The sequence below is a fragment of the Triturus cristatus genome, chromosome 5_2 (genome assembly GCF_964204655.1).
Source record: "Triturus cristatus chromosome 5_2, aTriCri1.1, whole genome shotgun sequence".
Classification (NCBI taxonomy): domain Eukaryota; kingdom Metazoa; phylum Chordata; class Amphibia; order Caudata; family Salamandridae; genus Triturus; species Triturus cristatus.
The window spans coordinates 939,932,803-939,951,638 of record NC_140588.1 but is presented as its reverse complement, the minus strand read 5'-3'; the positions used below and the strand labels follow the sequence as shown (position 1 = coordinate 939,951,638).

At 46.2% G+C, this 18,836-nt stretch overlaps 1 long non-coding RNA gene across 1 annotated transcript; it reads right to left on the bottom strand.

The window, feature by feature from the left end:
• Positions 1 to 394: 394 nt before the first annotated feature.
• On the bottom strand, positions 395 to 12,437 carry LOC146829451 (uncharacterized). Its single transcript, XR_014961985.1, has 2 exons — positions 12,122 to 12,437; positions 395 to 1,014 (listed from the first exon to the last, which is right to left on the bottom strand). It is a non-coding gene; the product is annotated as an uncharacterized LOC146829451 (long non-coding RNA).
• Positions 12,438 to 18,836: the final 6,399 nt, after the last annotated feature.

Sequence of the window (18,836 nt, the reverse complement as noted above, 5' to 3'; positions counted from 1 at the left end):
TAGGATGCAAGGCACAGTAGCTCAGTAAAATAATTGTACCTATAGCTTGTTCTGTGAAACATTAAGTTTTACATTTTTGTATAAAATTATTTTTCCTAAGCAAAGTAAAGCAATGTGTTGGACGATCAGTTACTGTGCTGCAGGCCAGTTGAGTTCGGAGTTTTCACACCTTCACACTTCCTCCCTGAGAAGCCTGTGACTGTTTGCCGTTGTTACAACTGAAGTCAAGTGTTAAAGAGATTGTACTTAGCCCAGTTTGCAGAGCCATAGGCGACTGTACCCCTGTACACCAGAGGTAAATGACTGCAGGCCCAGTAGCCCTTGCTTGCCTTGTGGCCACCAAAACAGGGTCTGACACTGACACAAGAAACACAAAAAAGATGAAAACGAGAACTGTCAATCTGAAGAACATCTATTTATTGACAACCGATGTAGAATGTATTGGTATAGGTAGTTTAGGAAAAAACTTTATTGATTATACCAGCAACAAACATTGACAAAGTTTCAGGAAAAAAAAGTTTGTTCAGTAGTCTTTTCTAATATGCCATGATAAACGAGCGAGGAAGGGAAAGGAATGTGCTATTCTAATGGCACAGAGCCCTGCACCATGCTACTAGATGATTTTCCGGAAGCCTAAGGCCCTTGAATTTCACGAGTTTCCACAAGACTCCCACACCTTCCTAGACAGCAGCGTGGTCAATCCTCTGTATCTATAACTACTTCGTAATATATGCATGCATTCTACCCATCATCTAAATATGATGACTAGGCCTGTCCATATCCAGGTGAATCCAGTATCCCAAAGTAATTTGTTTTAAATGGTTCATAGGATATTGAAAAGGGAGGGGCGGAACACATTTCCACAGGTGTTTGCCTCTGAAAACAGACATTTGGACGTGGCTATCGTATGCATGCAGAAACTCTTTTGATGGTTGATGATTAAAGCCAAATGGTGGAACTGTGCTCGTACCAGTCACAAAACACAATGTCTTAATCTGGCTTCACATGCAAGCTCTAAAAGAAGAAGAAACAAATATTTGAGTCAAACGATTACTGCAACAATTGTGAATGTTTTTATTCCATCTGCTAAATGAAGACAGTAATGACTGTTCCATGAATAATGAAAACCCCTGATGATTTGCTATGTATCATTTCACAAAAAAACACATCAAACTTAGATTATCTGCTGTTAATAACAGTGAACACTTCTAGTCCTGGTGTGAAAGTATGTTACCATCGCCACAATACTGCTCGCCTTCCCACTGTTGAACATGGAGTAAGCATGACAGGTGTTGAGGAAAGCATGTCAGACGTTCGGGCATCATAGGTATACTCCAGAACCAGCCCAACAAGCAGAACGTGCTGTTGGGAGAGTGTTTAGGATAGAGTGTATATAAACTCCACCAGCTAGCACACCGGTCTACCTGGAGTATTGAAATATGCGTTATGGTAGAGAAACTGACCATAAAGTAGAGGTGTAATTGCAGAGAGCACGTGAGCAGAATGACAACATAGACAAAAGCAAATTACTTAACTAGAAATGCAGTGAGAATGGGGGAGTACCAACACGGCTACTCTGGACTGCATTCGCACAATCCACATGCGGTGGCCGTTTGCTTTTCACATTAGTGTGTTTGTTACTTTGGTCTGGGAAAAGAGGAGATTTGTGATGTTCCCAAGAAGTGTGGCAGCTGGGAAGGTTCCCGTTTGGCTGGGAAATCTTGATTGGCTGAGGATACTGCAACTCACTCTCTTACGCTCCTCCTTTTTCTTCCCTAGGGCCTCACTAGAGGTGAGGAGGTGCTGTGATGGGCACATATAACAGAAGATTCTGAGTGTCCTCACCTGAGCCAACTGAAATAGATTTTCAAAAGCTCAGGTTGGCTGCTGACAATGGCATCAGCGAAGCAGCCAAGTTTTCCATCTGCCTGTATTTCAACATGCTAGACATTTCATTTCATCTCCGTTTGTGTGTCACTTATCGCCCATAAGTAACACTTTATAGGGAGGAGTTTGCATCAGTTATGCCCAAGTAATAAAATACATTACTATGTTTTGTGCAATCTAATGGTCTTAAAGCATGCAGTGATTTGAAAGATCTTAAGAAAGCTGTCATACATGCGAAGTTAAAACCATATATAGGTGGGACGTTTCCATGTTCCGCATGCGGATTATTCACTCTGACTGGCTCTGGCTTAGTGGCTGCCAAGCAGCACAAATGACAGGACTCAGTGCTATGGAGAAGATTACAATTGCCATGCAAATGATGCAGTAAAACTGAAATTAGGTAATATATTGTGACTTTGTATTGTGCAGGAGACGTTAGTGTTTGCTTTGCCACACATTAGAGACTATAGTATTGTTACCACTTTACCACTGTCACACAATTTCAAGGAATTGAGCTTTGCTTTTGGAAAAATTCAAGTTGCTTGCATCTTAGGCCTGGTGAGAAAAGGGATTTTTTCCTTTTCTTTTTTGATTAAAAAAAAATCTACTTGACTATGGTCCGATTTCAAATCAAGTTGGATTGTGTACCACTTACACTCCGTTTCCATGATTTCATACATTGAACTTTCTTGCATACTAAGTCAACTAAGTATTTGGCCTCAGTCTGGCTCAACATACCAAAGAATTCCCCACATTTAACTAATAACGTTGTCACCAATTTAGTTTCTATTTTTATTTCACATGTTTTACTTAATCTTGCATTCCCTAATGGGGAGTTAGCTATATCCAAGATCAATCAATCAATCAGGGGTTTGTAAAGCGCTAGCTACTTACCGCAAGCGGGTATCAGGGTGCTGAAGGAAGGGGGGGGGGGGGGGTCCGCAGTTCATGGAGGTTCATTGAGTTCCATCAAAGAGCTAGGTCTTGAGAACCTTTAGGTACTTGGGAAGCATTGCCGTCTGTCAGAGGTGTAGAGGGAGGGAGTTCCAAGCCTTGGGCACGAGGAGGGAGAAGGAGCGCCCTCCTGTTCTGCTTTTCTTGATCCTAGGTACTGCTGCGAGGGAGTGCTGCGCCGAGCGGAGAGAGCGCCGGGGAGCATGGAACACAAGGCGGTGGTTCAGGTTGGCGGGTCCGGATTTGTGGTGGGCCTTGTGTGCGTGAGTGAGAAGCTTGAAGGGTCGGTAGGTGCTGGCTGATGTGGCAATGGCACGGTAGGTTGAGGACTAGTCTGGCTGTGGCGTTCTAGAGTTTGTGGGTGAGGCTTTTGCTGACCCTGGAGTAGAGTGCGTTGCCGTAGTCAAGTCTGCTACTGATGAGAGCTTGTGTGACGTTTTTCCTGTTTTCGGGGGGGGGTCCACTTGAAGGTCTTGCGGAGGAGGCGGAGGGTGTGGTAGCAGGAGGAGGTGATGGCTTTGACCTGGCGGTCCATTTTGAGCTTGGAGTCCAGAATTATTCTGAGGTTGCGTGTGTGGTCTGTGGAGGGTCCCCGAGGGCAGGGGTCCACCAGGTGTCGTTCCAGGCATCGGGGTGTGCGCTCATGTAGAGTATCTCTGTTTTGTACGTGTTGAGTTGGCGGCAGCTGTTCTTCATCCATCTGGTGACGGCTTCCATTCCATCTTGAAAGTTGTGTTTGAGGAGGGTGGGTTTGTTGAATAGGGAGAGGATGAGCTGGGTGGTATCTGCGTACGATGTGATGTTGAGTCCATGTGCTCTGACGACGGATGCGAGCGAGCCACATAGATGTTTTTCCCCGTAGCATTACACTTATACAGTGGATAATTCGAATTGAGTACCCTCCGGATTTTTATTACTGGTCATGGTTTAGAGCTCAGAAGTGCAAGTTTCTCACAGTGCCTGCCAGGGAGTCAAAACGGTGTTAAAGTACATGGTCATTTAAACCTATGTAGAGCGCACAGAGCAATGGGCATGTATTTCAGTTCCAATTGTGTTTCTGTGCAACTGTGTGAAGTGGGTATACAGTTGTCAAAATATTGACAAGATGAAAGTAAAGGAAAATGCAGTGTTACAGGTGAGTAGGTGTGTTGTGTTGGGAATGAAGTGAAGGAGATGCAAGTGCATTTCAGGAAACAATGAAAAGAGGATGCTGAAGAGGAAAGAGGAGGTGTGTGATATGCAGATGGAAAAAGATATGTTGTAATTGTACCTAGATAGCGCTTACTACCCCTGCCAAGACAAAGTGCTTTTCAGCGAGTAGCACGCTGCTCCGGAACCCAAAGATGATTAGTGGTGGGTTAGTGTAGGAAAATATGTGTTAATTTGAGTGGTGGACATGTCAGTCTGTTAGTTGGATTGAATAGGATAATGGAGAGATAGAAGAGGGGTGAGTCTAGAAAGTGTTATTTAGGATGTCATAGTTGTAAAAGGAGCCTTGGGAGTAGCACCGTAGCATTGCGTAGTGCAGCGGTCATTTTTTGCTTGCTCGCGGTCCTCAACGTCACGTTGGCGACCGCGAGCAAGCAAAATGACATCCCGGCGAGACTTTTTCCTCGTTCGCGATCAGCAACATCAAGTTGGCGATCGCGAGCGTGGAAAATAAACCTCCCGGCGAGATTCTCAACACGGGGAGGTCAGGGTTCTCATTGCGAGTGGTCGCGTATGCTTAAGACCGCTCACGATGAGTAACTACCAGTCCGCGTTGAGAAAGCTGCCGCTCGAGTAAAAATCTACTCAAGCGGCAGAAAACTACAGCTCGCACTGTGCAAGATGGTGTTTTCAATGATTGCACATTGCCGGATGCTTGTCCGCACTGTGCAATCATTGAAAACGGCATCTTGCACAGTGCAAACAGGGTATTACACAGTTCGTGAAGTGCTACGCGTAGCTCGCATAGTGCGAAGTGCACTTTGCGTAGCTACGCGTAGCGCTACTTCGCGAACTACACCCAGGGTTATTTAAAATCTGCCTTCGACCTGATACCGAGGGACAAATTATGGGATATTTTAACAGACATGGGAATACCAGAATATCTGTGCCAGCAGCTAAAACGTCTACATGAGGGTAATTTTGCCTGAATTAGATATGGCAAAAACGGCGAACTCACTGCCCCTTTGCCCGTAGAGAGAGGGGTTCGCCAGGGTTGCGTGCTCGCACCAACACTCTTCTCCCTTTTTATGAATGGCCTAATAGACTCATTGATTGCAGGGAAGAACATCGATGCCCCTAGGCTGGTGCAGCGCAAAGTCCCAGCCCTGATGTTTGCAGATAATACGCTCCTCCTCGCAAGATCCCCATGGGAATCCAGAGGACCCTCGACAACTTCAGTGCCTTCTGCAAGCACCGGGGACTGGAGATTAACCTGCAAAAACAAAGCATATGGCCTTTAATGTAGGCAATTCCACCCGCCCCAATCCTTGCTTGGTTGGTAGACCCCTGGAGAGGGTAACCATCTTTGAGTATTTAGGACTGAAGCTGGCAGAAAGAATGGATTGGGGTGCTCAAATTAACAAAGCAGGGCTGAGATTAACCCAAACAACGGCGGGCATTTTAAAACTATATAGGAGCTGCACTGAAAAATTGGTCTCCCCAGTAGTGGAAATCTATAAAGTCCAGGCTAGGAGCGCTGCTCTTTATGGAGCAGAACTTTGGGGACACTGTGCATCGGGCTCGCTAGTCCGTACTGAGAATTATTCAGAAACCTCATGGGCCTTCCTAGTAGTACCCCCCTAACACCACTCTGCCTGGATCTTGGGGTTAGACCCATGGCAGATGAGGTTGCTCTCAGACCTCTTCTCTATTGGTGCCGTCTTTGGAGCACCCCAGAACTAGCAGCATATAGGGACGAATTGACTGATGTTATGGGCCTGCGAGGTTCAGGGCAGATTCCATGGCTGGTTTACATTAAAAGTATTTGGGTAGGGGTAATCTATGGAGAAATGCAGGAGAAACCTCCCAAACAACCTCTAGAAGGACCCTGGTAGAGAGCTATAGAGCAGAAACCAAAGGAAATGATGGACGGAGTGTTGAACATTGCAAGCACTCACCCCCAGTCAACTGATCTGGGTTTAATCCATCACCGTTCTTTAGCCAACTCTGCCACCCCAGTTCAGACATGGCCATATGCAAGTCAGTCTGACCCTGTGCCTCATGGGAACAGTCCAGCCCGAACTGCCAAGCCATGTCTTCCCTGGACCGGAAACAAGCTTCCTAGGACCGGTTTCTGGCATTTCAGCCGTCTTTTCCTTTGGTTTTTGCTTTGTTCGCCATAAGTTGGCAGGGTATGCTCAGACGTGAGTCCCTTGCTCACTTTGCCACTGGATTCAAGCAAGGCTGGCTGAAGACGGCTGAAATGCCAGAAACCGGTCCTAGGAAGCTTGTTTCCGGTCCAGGGAAGACATGGCTTGGCAGTTCGGGCTGGACTGTTCCCATGAGGCACAGGGTCAGACTGATTTGCATATGGCCATGTCTGAACTGGGGTGGCAGAGTGGGCTAAAGAACGGTGATGGATTAAACCCAGATCATTTGACTGGGGGTGAGTGCTTGCAATGTTCAACACTCCGTCCATCATTTCCTTTGGTTTTTGCAGAGAGCTATAGAGAACATAAGCTCAGGGAGCTCAAAAGGAGGTCCACCATTGGCCGCCTGACGGTGGAATTCCTGACAGTAAAAAACAGATACAGCTTAGAACTGGTGCTGGACGATATCCAGCCACTCCTCGCCAAAAAACTTTACGTACAATTTAGACATGGAGTACTCCCGTTGCGCTCTTTTACTAATAAACGGGAGGGCGCCACTAATGGGGGGTGTCCGGCATGTAACATCACTGAGGAAACGGAACTCCGCGTGCTATTTTTCTGTAAGGGTTACAGGAGGGCTAGGTCGCGCTGGTTACTCCAACTTTGTAGGAACATGGGGTCTAGACACTGTAGCGAAGTATACAGGCTACTGAAATCTGACACACAAATGCATATTGTCTTCTCCATTTCACGGTTCCTATTCACCATGTTGTGCACCCGTAGGGCCATCCTAAAAAAGATGGCCCATTAGAATGGCATTGTAGAAATTCTCTGATTGATCTCCACAACGTACCTCCCTGGACACAATTTGGGCTAATGAGCGAGTGGCTACAAAATAAATTGGATACCGATTCTTTTTATGTCAAATTTTAACCGTGAAAATTTTATGAACCTAATGTATTATATTGGGTGATTTTAATGATGCTTTTATGGCCTTGTGTGCCGAAATAAAGTTTTTATGAAGTGAAGTATCTGTTTTCTTCGTCTAAAGTAGGAGTAAAGTAATACATCTATAGAGATACATAACTACATAGAAAGGATATACATTTTTTTACTGTAGGAATTAAGTAATTAACATATAGACACATATACTAAATAGAAGGGGTATACAGTAACGTAATTTCCACTCTTATCAAAGCCAACCAAGTTTGAAAATATAAGCAGACTGTCACCAAGCTTACAGTTTGTAGACTTTTTCTATTTGCGATGGCAAAAATGCACTGAATTGTGTTTGTAAGTTTACCTTTTGTGACAAACTGTTGCAAAAAGTCACATTCTTTACACAAATGTGTGGAAAGGATGCCTCTTAACTATAATGTGAAGTTGCAAAGTTTTAGATAGTCCTATCAACCATGACTTGCCTATTTTTGATAATACCTACATCATAATCTTTCTGCATGTTGTTTCATTCAGATACAATGATATGCTGAAGGCAGGTCTGATAGCTCAATGCATTCGCTCCAGGAATTTGTGTTTGACTTCATGGTCACAGGTTTAAACTCCGCTGGACTGACTGCCATTCAGTTGCGTGATCATGTCCGCAATGTGTTGACCTGGATTTGTTTCTCTTTCGATTGCTTTGTTGGCCTGTTGCATTGTAATCTGTTTTTATAGAAGAATAAAGTACCCCAAGTACCAGTTCCTACATTTCATGGCATTGCTTAGTCCCCACACAACCACCAGTACCCCCTTTCTGCAGCTCAACTGTGCATTTTTCTTGCAATTACTGCCAGTGCCAGCTTCCTGCTCTGCCCATGTACTGCCAACAAATACCAGTTTGTCACACACTGTTTACCCGTTCCAGCTTCTCACAAGGTTAACCAGTGCCAGCTTCCTCAATAACCATCAATGCCAGTTTCTTACACTGCCTACTAATGTCATTTTCACATACTGACCTTTAAGTGCTGAATCCTCAAACTGCCCACTGGTGCTTACATCTTACAATGTTAAACAGTGTCAACTTTCCACACTGCCCATCAGTGTTAGCAACCTCCTACTGAATTCCAGTGCCAGCTTCTTACACTGGTTGCTAGGGTCTTCTGCTCATAGTGGCTATAAGCGCTGGGTGCTTGTACTGCCCACCGGTGCCAGCATCTAACACTCCTACTGCCCACTGCTCATGCTGATCCCACTGATAATTTGCTTCTGTGCTCCACATACAAATGTGCGAGGAACGGTCGAATCTATGTGAAATAAAGGCAAAATTGGTCATAGACACCTGCGTGAAATCAGCACAGGTGGAAAGAGTTGCTTGGGGTACGCTTCCCGTTTTAATCTTGGACAGATCCTTAGATTGGGGCCAGACGTGACTTTCACAGAGATGCGATCAGGGAGAGCGAAAGCATCGATTTCACTAAAGTTTATGAAGTGCAGCTTTTCAACCAGCAGTTAACATAGAAACACCTCTGGACGGCGGGGTATGGGATAGGTGGTGAAGCAAGTTGTAGCCGTGATGGAACAACTGGTTCTCGTTTCTGCTGTTCACCACCCCCTTCACAACTCCTCAGTGGACAGAACAAAGAACTGCAGTCTATGAATATGGCCTGCCTGCTCCTGTTGTGCTACCTGCCACACACATACAAACATTAAGCTTAGCACAGCTAGAGGTGGAAGAAAGAGGGGGTGCATGAGGAGAGGGTGGCTGCAAGAGTCTGTCATGCCGCTGACCTAGGGAGGGAGGGAGATGCAAGGCAGTGTAGAGTCACTGGTAATCTCAGGTTTGGACTAGGTAAGCACGAGGGCAGCACAACTGAATTCACCAGCAATGGAAACCGTATTACCTTGTCAGAGCCAAACCCATAATGTGCAAATCACACCAAAGATTAAGGATGTTTAACTCACTGAGACATCATTCCGGCATCTGAGACCACGCAGGTGTGAGGCAACTGGTTACTGTAGCCGGAAGGAAGACAAGGTAGAGCATAATGTCCAGTACGACAGGTAACACTTGCAGGTCTGCGGTCACACCCGAGTACTGTGTGCTGTTCTGCTGGCCATATCCAAGTTCAGAGTACTTGTCTAGTTCTGCAGGCTGTTGCAGTAGTATTGCGGCCTAAAGGCCACGCCGGAGCAGAGTCTGACTGGCCTATAGGTAAATCTTGCAGTGTTTAAAGAGCTGCTCCGAGAGGCCGGTCTGTGGGCCTGTTTTGCAGTCTTGTGGGCCAGGTTTAATGTTAACTCTCCTAATATCACAAATATTGCCTCCAGCAAGGACAAATGCATGCAGACCCCCATACTTTGCAAAACATTTATACAATGTTTTTTATATGTTCAAAACGACCTAATTTGAAAATCTGGGTTACATTTTTAACTACCTGCTAAAGGGGCCACTTTTATTTTGGTGCCCGAGCCTCTTTTCTCTCCAAGTCGAACACTTTGCCTAAGATTTGAGTACTGTGTCCAGTTCAGCAAGATGCACATTGTATTTAGCGCTGCAGGCCACTCCGGAGAATACTTAGGGCCAGTCTGGAGTATTGCATCCAGTCCTGAGGGCCAAAGCTGTGCCCAGTTGCTTGAGCATGTGTCTCCTCCCAAGTATTATGTCTAGTTCTGCAACTCGCACCCAAGTATAACGTCCATTTCTGTTGGCCACACCGGAGTACTGAGCCAGATCTGTAGGCCACGCCCACATTATTGTGTACAGTTCTGCAGGGCACCTTGTGAGTATTGTATCCTGTTCTAACATTCTACAGAATGTCGCCTAACTGTAAATGAACATCTACAATATGGTGACGATCATTGTGTCCAGTACTGCAGGCAGCATTGGGAGTAGGGCAGGGCTTTAAGTGGGCTGAACACATTTGGGGGGTCTCTTATAGGGGCGTCACTGATGTAATTAAGGGAGTGGCTTAAAACACTTCAGCTAAAAATCTGCACTTAGTATAGTGTGCTGCCAGACTGGTATTTTAATGCTTCTGTCCATTCATCCAGATATACAACACAAGAAGCAACATTACACCAAAAACAAGCCAGGACTATTGGCTTTGTCAATGGTTGTAAATTGCATAAAATAAATGAACAACAATTATGACTTCGTTGTATATCATTTTGAAAATGTTTCAGTTCTTGTGCTCAAGGTTGTGGCGTAAGGCTGGAGCCGTCGACTTTCAAGCTGAGAAAGTAGTTTTGAGCTTGCGGTTGGCTCAACATCCTGTGATTCAACAAATTAATATGTTTTTATGTAATGTAGCTGGTGCTCATGTAAAGCGTTGCATGTTTGTGCAGTATAAAACTAAAACACGAGATTCTTTGAAGTTACATCAAAGGCAGTGACGGATGGTACTATTAGAAAGTTTTTTATCACCCCAAGTGTAAAAATGGCCAGATAGGGACCTGTCTAGTTACCTGCTTTTAACAACTGCAGCTGCTGAGCACCGATAGGACCCAGCCACTTAAAGCCCTGGAGTAGGGAGTCCTGCAGTAATATCCTGAAGTATGGCATACATCTAGCATATGGCGGACAGTTATGGGCGACACATTAAAGCACTGTGTGCAGTTCTGCAGACCCTATTGGGAGTATGGTGTCCTGCTCTAACATTCTATAGAGTATGGCACCCAATTGCAAGTAAACATCTTGATTAGAATATTGGGCCAGTCATGGGTTCCACATCTGGAAATCTGTACATTGTTCCGCAGAGCAGTATTTTGTCATTTTTTAACATTCTGGAGTATGGTGTCCTAACTTTAAGTGCTCATCTGGCATATGACGGTAAGTCGCGGCTGCCAGATTTAGATCATTGTGTCCTGCAGGCTGCATCAGGAGTATGATGGCCTGTTCTAATTCTGAAGCACGGAGACCAGCTTTAATTACACATTTGAAATATGGTGGCCATTTGTAGGGAGCAGAGACAGTATTTCGTGCACTTATGGAACAATATTTGGACTTGTGTGGTCATGCCTTGAACTCACATCTGGAGCACTTTGCTCCGTTCTGCGGACCGCGTCTTTGGGAGCAGCCAAGCAGATTAGACTCAGTCTGGAACAGGGCTGTTGAGACGGGCATTTTGTTTAAGCAGCACACCAGGGAAACAATGAGGTTGGGACATGATAAAAGAGGGACATTTATATGTCTTGAGGGCATGCATGCATTCAGATGCCAGCATGTTCCAGGATCCTTTGGCGCACGTAGCTAACACATACACCTTGCCGACATGCACGTGAGGGGTATTCAGAGCAGAAAATAAAAACACAAAACAGGCTGGTACAAATATATTAAATGCAGGTACGTCCGTTCCCGTTCCGCTGAAAACAGTGCTAGAAAAAAATAAAACTGAATAGAGAGAGGTGGACAAACATAATTCGCCAGGGATGTAAGCATCAAAGAAAAGTTCACGTCAACCCGGTAGCAGCACAGGGGGTTAGATTAATTAAAGGAGATTAATTAAAGGCTGTCCAACTCTCACCTTCCGCTTGGGCTGAAAGGATTTCATTTATTTCTACATTGACAGTAGAAGCATAACTGACAGTGGAAGGAAACGGTATGCAAAAATTTCTTCATTCTTAGGTTAAACGGGAAACTAAATTCCCGGGCAGTGTGGAGCGGCCCTTCAGTTCCCCTCCCCTGCTGCGGGCACATAGGAATCATGCGGCCTACCCTGCAGCCTCTTCCCCGTCCTTTCCCAGCCTCCCCTACCCGCATCCTGTCTGGCTTACCTCGCTGGTACTTCCGGAGCATGCCGCGCTCGGGGAGGGTGAGCCCTGCGGCATCACCAGTGCCATGGTGAGCTGAGCGCTGGCCATGGAATTACCTTTCAGAGGCTGGGGGCCAGACAGGGCCGCTTGGGGGCCTCCATCTGCAGAAGCTCACACCGGCGCGTGCTGCGGCTTCCTCACTCCCCTACCTGAGGGTTTGTGAGTTAATTCTCTACTTTCTGCCATCCCCCCCTCCTGCTTGGAGGTTGCCCGCTGACCTAACAACTCACCTTCCACGATACTTTAGATGTGCGCCTTGGGACAGGACACAATACACAATGTTGTCAGAGGGAGGTGCGGGGCTTAGGAGTCAGGCTGGGTGCTCGGCTTGCTGACTTGAGTAGCTTCTCGGCACTGGCAGGCACCGAATCAGTGTCACTGTCCACCAAAAGCCTCTCAGGCACCCTTAGCGAGGACATATGGCTGGAAGTGCTTCACCAGGAGAGTGCTGCCCGAGAAGGTATGGGCGGGGGCAAGCCAACATACACGGCCGTCATTGGTAGACTTTCAGCTCTATGAGATTGACGGCCTTGTGATCCAAACAGCACAGCAGGGAAGGGTGTGGCTGGACTCTGTGCTGCCTGTTTCTACACGTGTTTTTCAATGTGTTCCTGTCCACAATCCCTCCTCTTCCTGAGCAGCCCCGTTCAGTGTCCGAGTGAGCTCTGCAACTTGCATTGAACTCCACTGTGATTGGCTGTCAGTGTCATGTGCTTTTCAGTATGTGTTATACACATAATTCACCATATCCAATTCATTCACATCCTTATCCAGTGCATTCAATATTCTATACAACACAATGTGATTCATATCCGTTTTCAGTGGTGTCCCTATTCATATCGAGAACAGTGTTATTTGCCTCACTGTTAGTTATATCAACTTCAAAATGTGTCTTATTGAAACCATCCTATTGGCTAGTCGTTCAAATGTATGTGTTCGTAGAAACTTGCTTTTGTTTGGTTTATGACCTTTATTTGTCCCACATTTTACCTCTGGTTGCGCACTATTTTTTTTTTTTTGCAGAGTGCAGGATTTTGTAAAGAATATTCAATTTTGGTCTCTTTAGTTACATAACCCTGTGCGTCATGTATTGTACGCTAATACCACTATTTTGACTTACATATACATAGTCTAGTATAGTGCGCACTTTTTGTAGATAAAATCCTTTTTATCCATGTTATTTAAAAGAACTTTCACGCGGTAATTCAAAGCCTATTAGCCGATGACAAGCATTATTTGTTATTTGTGAACGGGACCACTGTTGCAGACTCCATTTTTGTTCTCGCAATGTTCCTTTATTTTTGGATTTGTAAATGTATGCAATACCCTTATTCCAGATGCAACATTTTACTTAGTTTAATTAGGTGAATTTATATTTTTTGTATTTTTTGCTTTCTGGTTGTGCCTCTTTTATTTATGTGCAGGCTTGACACATTTTTTGCGGATGTTCCTTTAGGATGTGTAGTGATGTCACTGGGTTACTGTATGTGTTCACAAATGCTTTACACACTGCCTCTGAGATAAGCCTGTCTGCTCGTGCCTATCTACTAAGGGGGGGAGCAGGGGTTATTTTAGGAGTGTACCCTCTTACCCTGACTAGACACAAGGGTCTCTATTTGGTCAAAGGTTCCTACCTCTGCCAACTAGAGACCCCCAAATCTAACACTGCCCATATGGTTCATTCAGCTTTCATCAGGGCTTCTCTACCTTCCTGACTACGGGTAAGTATTCAGGGTATACCAATAACATTTTTAACTGAATCCCTGCAACTGTCCAGAAAAAGGTCATCTACAAACTCTCACTTGGTTGACTGAGCATTAGGGTTAGGAAGGGAGGAAAAGAAAGAGCTGCAGTCTTCCAAGTTCCCAGGAGCAGGTTGTCATGAGAAGCATGCGGCATGGCCTAGAGTGGCGCTCCCCCATCCCTCAACCCTCGGATCAGGCTGGGGAGCTTCTGTCTCAATATCAGTAGTCCTGGGACAAACAAGGATGGAGGACATCAGGTGCAATTCTAAAGTGTCTGCCTCAATCAGAAGTTTCACAGTATTTAGTGTACAGAAAGTATTTTAAACTTGTTAGCTCGTAGGGCAAATATTGATTAGCTCAGTCTACGTTGCTTGAACCCTCCTCTGGGACAGGAGGCTCATGCGGTGACACAAACAGTCTTTTAGTTTTTGATGCATTTCTGCACAAAAGGTGCAGTGCTTTGAGAAGCAAGGAAAAGGTAGGGCCTGTTGCAATGCATGATCTTAAGAAGCACTGGATACAGCATTGCACAGTGTATTCCAGCTTGGCACAGTTTTCAGTTAATGTCAAACACCCACACCGGGCCACTTGGACTGTTAGCGTGAAATCCAGAAAGATGGAAAGAGTGATGTTCTCGTGTGTCAGAACGTCACTGTCTACTTTTCTCAGGACAGGCGGCGATTATTCTAGAGATAATTGAGCCCCATGTGAGTGGCTAGGACCCAGGGATCTGTAAGCCCTTTCCACAGCGAACAATGCGAAAAGCTGTCAGCTCCACAAAGGTATTTGAGAAGCCATATTGCCTGTGTTTGTTGCCTCAGGCATAACTATGACTCATAGGTTGTTGCATTATGATCTGGCTCCAAGTGCTCGCTCTTCACATTTATGACATTTAGTACTTAAATGATGTTTACTATTTATTTCATTGTAGTCAGCTGTGTTGCGCTACTTTCAGCTATAGCAATCCATTTTTCTTGCTTGCTGAGAGCAGTGGTTAGCGTGTCCACTCTGGAGTAAAGCATTTCAATCGTGTTATCTATAGATGTCAAGCTTTACTGGATATGTACTAGGTGCAAATTCATTTTGTCGTCATCCGTTTCCATGATGGGTCCCTGAGAGGATAATGCTTGTTCCGATGAGTGAGCTATGTCTGTCCTCTTGGTTTCAAAGTCCAATTTAGCTTGCATGGTGTCATCCTTCCCCATCATGCATACAAGGGTATAGGCAATTGGGCACTGCATGAAGCTCCCAGATGCACAGTAGAGGTAGGATATATGATCATTGGTGGATGCTGTGGCTGCTGGGGGAGCTCAGCTGTGAATAGAGGGCACACGCCCTACAGTACATATGCTGCAGATCTCAACATTCTCAATGCAGTCCACTTCTCTCCAGATCACCCCAACGTCGCTAGGGCGAGGGACTGGACACCCGACAGAATTTTACACAATGAAGGCATTGAAGTCTATGTTCACTTTTGCTCCTGGCACTTGAAATACAGCAGGCTACCCTCAAGGTTAGTCCCAGTAATGATGCACAGCAGCCAATCAATTTGCTGTAGGGTTTCAAGGGGGCCAAATGCAATGCAAGAGCCCATCCCAGGCCAAGCAATTGCAGTGGGGCCAAGCTGTGCTGTGTAGCACCTGTACATACCACAGGGGTACTTTAAAAGGATATATAGGCCTCAGTGGTGGGCATCAGTAACATGCCGAGATGAGGGCGGTCCTGTCCTGACCCAAGGCACCCCAAGGCCAAGCAGGCCCGTCTCGAACTCACAGGGCGCTCACTTGTCCCCATGGACCGGCTTCTATATACTCCTCAGTGCCTGCTGTCCGGACCACTGTCTGCCATAACTACAGAGGTGGCAAAGTGAGGCCACTGTAGGAGAGTAGGATCTGCTTACTATGGTTACCCCCACTTTTTTGCTGGTGTTTCACTGTTTTTCGAATTTAGTCTGTCTGGGGCCCTGCTATACAGGACCCCAGCCTAGCTGCTTCCTCTCTAAATTGATTTCATGTACTATAGGTACACTCCAGTTTGGTTACTTGGGTACCCTTGTGAGTCGCTAGTATATGGTACACTAGGTACTAAGGGCATAGGTACCCCAAAGGCCTACCAGGGGCTGCAGTACGTATTATGCCACCCCTGAGAAGCCTTCCAAAATGACACCACAGGACTGCTACTGCAGCCTGGGTAAGGTGGTGCATGCACCCCTTACTAAGATATAGGTTACCTATATCTACCTTTAATCACTGCAAATATAAACCTATCAGTCACTTCTATAGCAGGCCTCATCAATCCTGAAGGCAGAGTGATTGGTGTTGTGTGAGAGGGTGCCCATGCATGAGCTTGTTCCCCATTGCAGCTTTTGGAGCCTATTCTCTGAGGCTGTTCAGTGATGCAGCCAGACCATATACTCTTAAGTGCATTATAACCTCGCGGTTAATGCTAACTTTGGAATGGCTGCATGGAAACATGTAGTGTTTGGTGTCAAACACTTTGGAATCCTACCCCACCCCCGCCAGTCCTGACAGCGGGGGTAGAATTCCACCCTTCTAGGGGGAGAGACATGTACACACTGGTCTCACCGGTAATTGTTTAAAAGAGCCCTGGCATCACAAAATGGATGTTGCAGCCACAGACACGAGTCTGGCCTCCTGCTGCTGACCGAACCTCCGGCAGGGGAGGCCTGGACAATAGGTTTCCTGTCACAGGGAGGTGTAACCACCTCCCGGACAGGCTTTAGTGTATTGGGGCTGGGTGGGTGCACTCTGAGAGTGCTTGAAGCCAGCACTGGGGGCACATTTGGTGTCCCTGTGCATAGGCCAGTTCAAACCGGTTGCAGGGGCTACCAACCCCTGCTCTGGCTCAAAACTGGACAAAGGAAATGGGTGTAGCCACACCTCTTTCTAGACCCTCCCATAGGTGGGTCCCCAGAGTATGTCCAACCCCTTTCTTTAGTATAAGTAAGGAACCCCTATCAACAGGACTTTAGATTACACCTGGACGAAACTCTGAAACTGAATTCTGGAACTTCGATGCTCGACTAGAGGATGGAAGAATCTCCCTTGGGGTCAAGGAGTGACTCCCCTGCTTGGCAGGCACCAATGAAGCATCTTGCTGGTCTGCATTTCTGAAGCTCCTGCCGGACTCCGAACTATTTGCAACACAGGAAGAGGATTTCCAGACTTCTCAGAGGCCAACACCGAGTTCCCAGCAAAGCTGAGACCCGCAGCTCTTGTGAGTGACGTGGAACCGGAACTACTGGACACCGTGCACATTTGCAAGTGCATTAACTTCTCGACGTTTCTTGAAGTTGTGCTTTAGGTTACTTGTAGCTTAAGCCTCAAGCATTATCTGCACTAAAGACTGTGGGCCTACACTCCACGAGTGCTCCGTGAGCACGCTTCTTGCATTTCCGCTCAAGGCTCCTTCGCGATCCCTGGTCCGTTGACTGGTGGGTCCCTATGAAGGCAACTCTGATTTTCCTTGGACTTCCCTGGTTGCTCCAGACGTGCCCTAACTCCCCACTGAGTGGTGAGTCCCTCGAACCTTGCTGGTCCACACCAAAGCATTTCTTTGATTCCTGTGTGGGTTGCTGTTGCCAAGGCTTGTTGGGTCTAATCCGGACACCGACACTGCAGTACTCGACATCCTTTGTGTGACAGCTCGATTCCAGATCCTGGTCATTGTTGACACCTCCTGGTCCTCGTGGCTGAAGAGTCAAGCTTCACCTCTTTCACCTGAAAGCCCCCGACATCGGTGGGCATTCGACTATCGCGCCCCTGGTCACTGGCAAGTGACCCAGACTCTGTCCCCTCTGCTTTCAAGTTCTTCTCATCTTCGATCCAGGCTTGGATCACAGCAGACACTTTCCACTTGGACGGCAGCAGCGCTTTGAAGCAGATCGCCATTGAAAACGACGACGATTCCCGACACCAAAAGACGCCTATGCACCCGGCTTCCCTGGGTGAGGTAACTCGAGAACTCCGGTGCTCCCGTGGGTGTTGGCCCTAGAACCCCTTAAGTCTAAAGGGGTTTGCTCCTAGTCCTCTCCTAAGTGTCCTTTATCTTTAATTTCCAACCGCGACTTTCCCCATAGAAGCTAATGGTGATTCGTGGCTGTGTTCTCACACTGCACGCATCCTCCGTGGGTCCCCTGTGTCACTACTTTGGGTGGTTCCTTGTGGCCCCAGCGATTCTACAGGCTCTAGGCCTTTTGTCTAGTCAAGTCGTGGTTCTTATACCACTTTCTTAACATATGGTTTGGTACGCCCCTAGGGCTCAGCGTATATTGTGCTAATTTACTGTGTGCTATTAAGTTTACCGTATGTACTTTTGCCTCTAGCCTCATAAAGAGACTAGTGGGATGAGTTTAGAATAAATACATATATTTTATATATATACCTGGTGTGGTTCTCCTTTCATTTGGTTATTCACGAGATTATAGACTGGTAAAACAAGCTGCTTTACATTCCTCCAAGACTACCACTAGGATAGCTTTCTATAAAGGTTGTCTTTAACCTACCATCAATAAGGGTCGTTTGGACTGGTGCAAGGTGCCCACTAGAATAGTAGACAGCATATGCCAGGCCAACTTCTCACAGCCACCCAGCCTTTTTACACTGAACCCCATGGAGAGGATGGGCCAGGGCAGGCCTCACCAACTGACATTGCAGTCACCGCACCGCCGTCACCAGCGCTCCTCATTCAGGTTAGGGCGCTGATTTCAGAGCGTTTCAGGGTCCACCATCGTGGACCTAGTTAGGCTGGATGTCTATTCTATTATTTCTTACCCTTCAACCTAATGTTCTCATTCATCATCTTTTAATCCTCATCTTTTACTCCTCATTTCCCATGTCTCACTCCAGAAACTTCAGCTGTTATTCCTAATGCCTTACTAACCAGTCCTTGTCCCTCACTCCTCCTTCCTCCCTTATCATCCATCACCCCAATCACATACTCATCATCCCTCGCTTCTAATGTCTTCATTTATCATCCTTAAATTACTTCTTCATGACACAGTTTTCATACCTCATGTCCTATCCCTCATTTTGCATCTCCCATTTCTTATTCCGCACTTCACAGCACACACTCCTCATTTTTAATTTCTCGCTACTCATCCTTTACTCCTCATTTTACTCCTTATCCTTCTTACCTCATTCCTTATCCCACACTCATCAGCTCTGGCTCCTGAGTATTC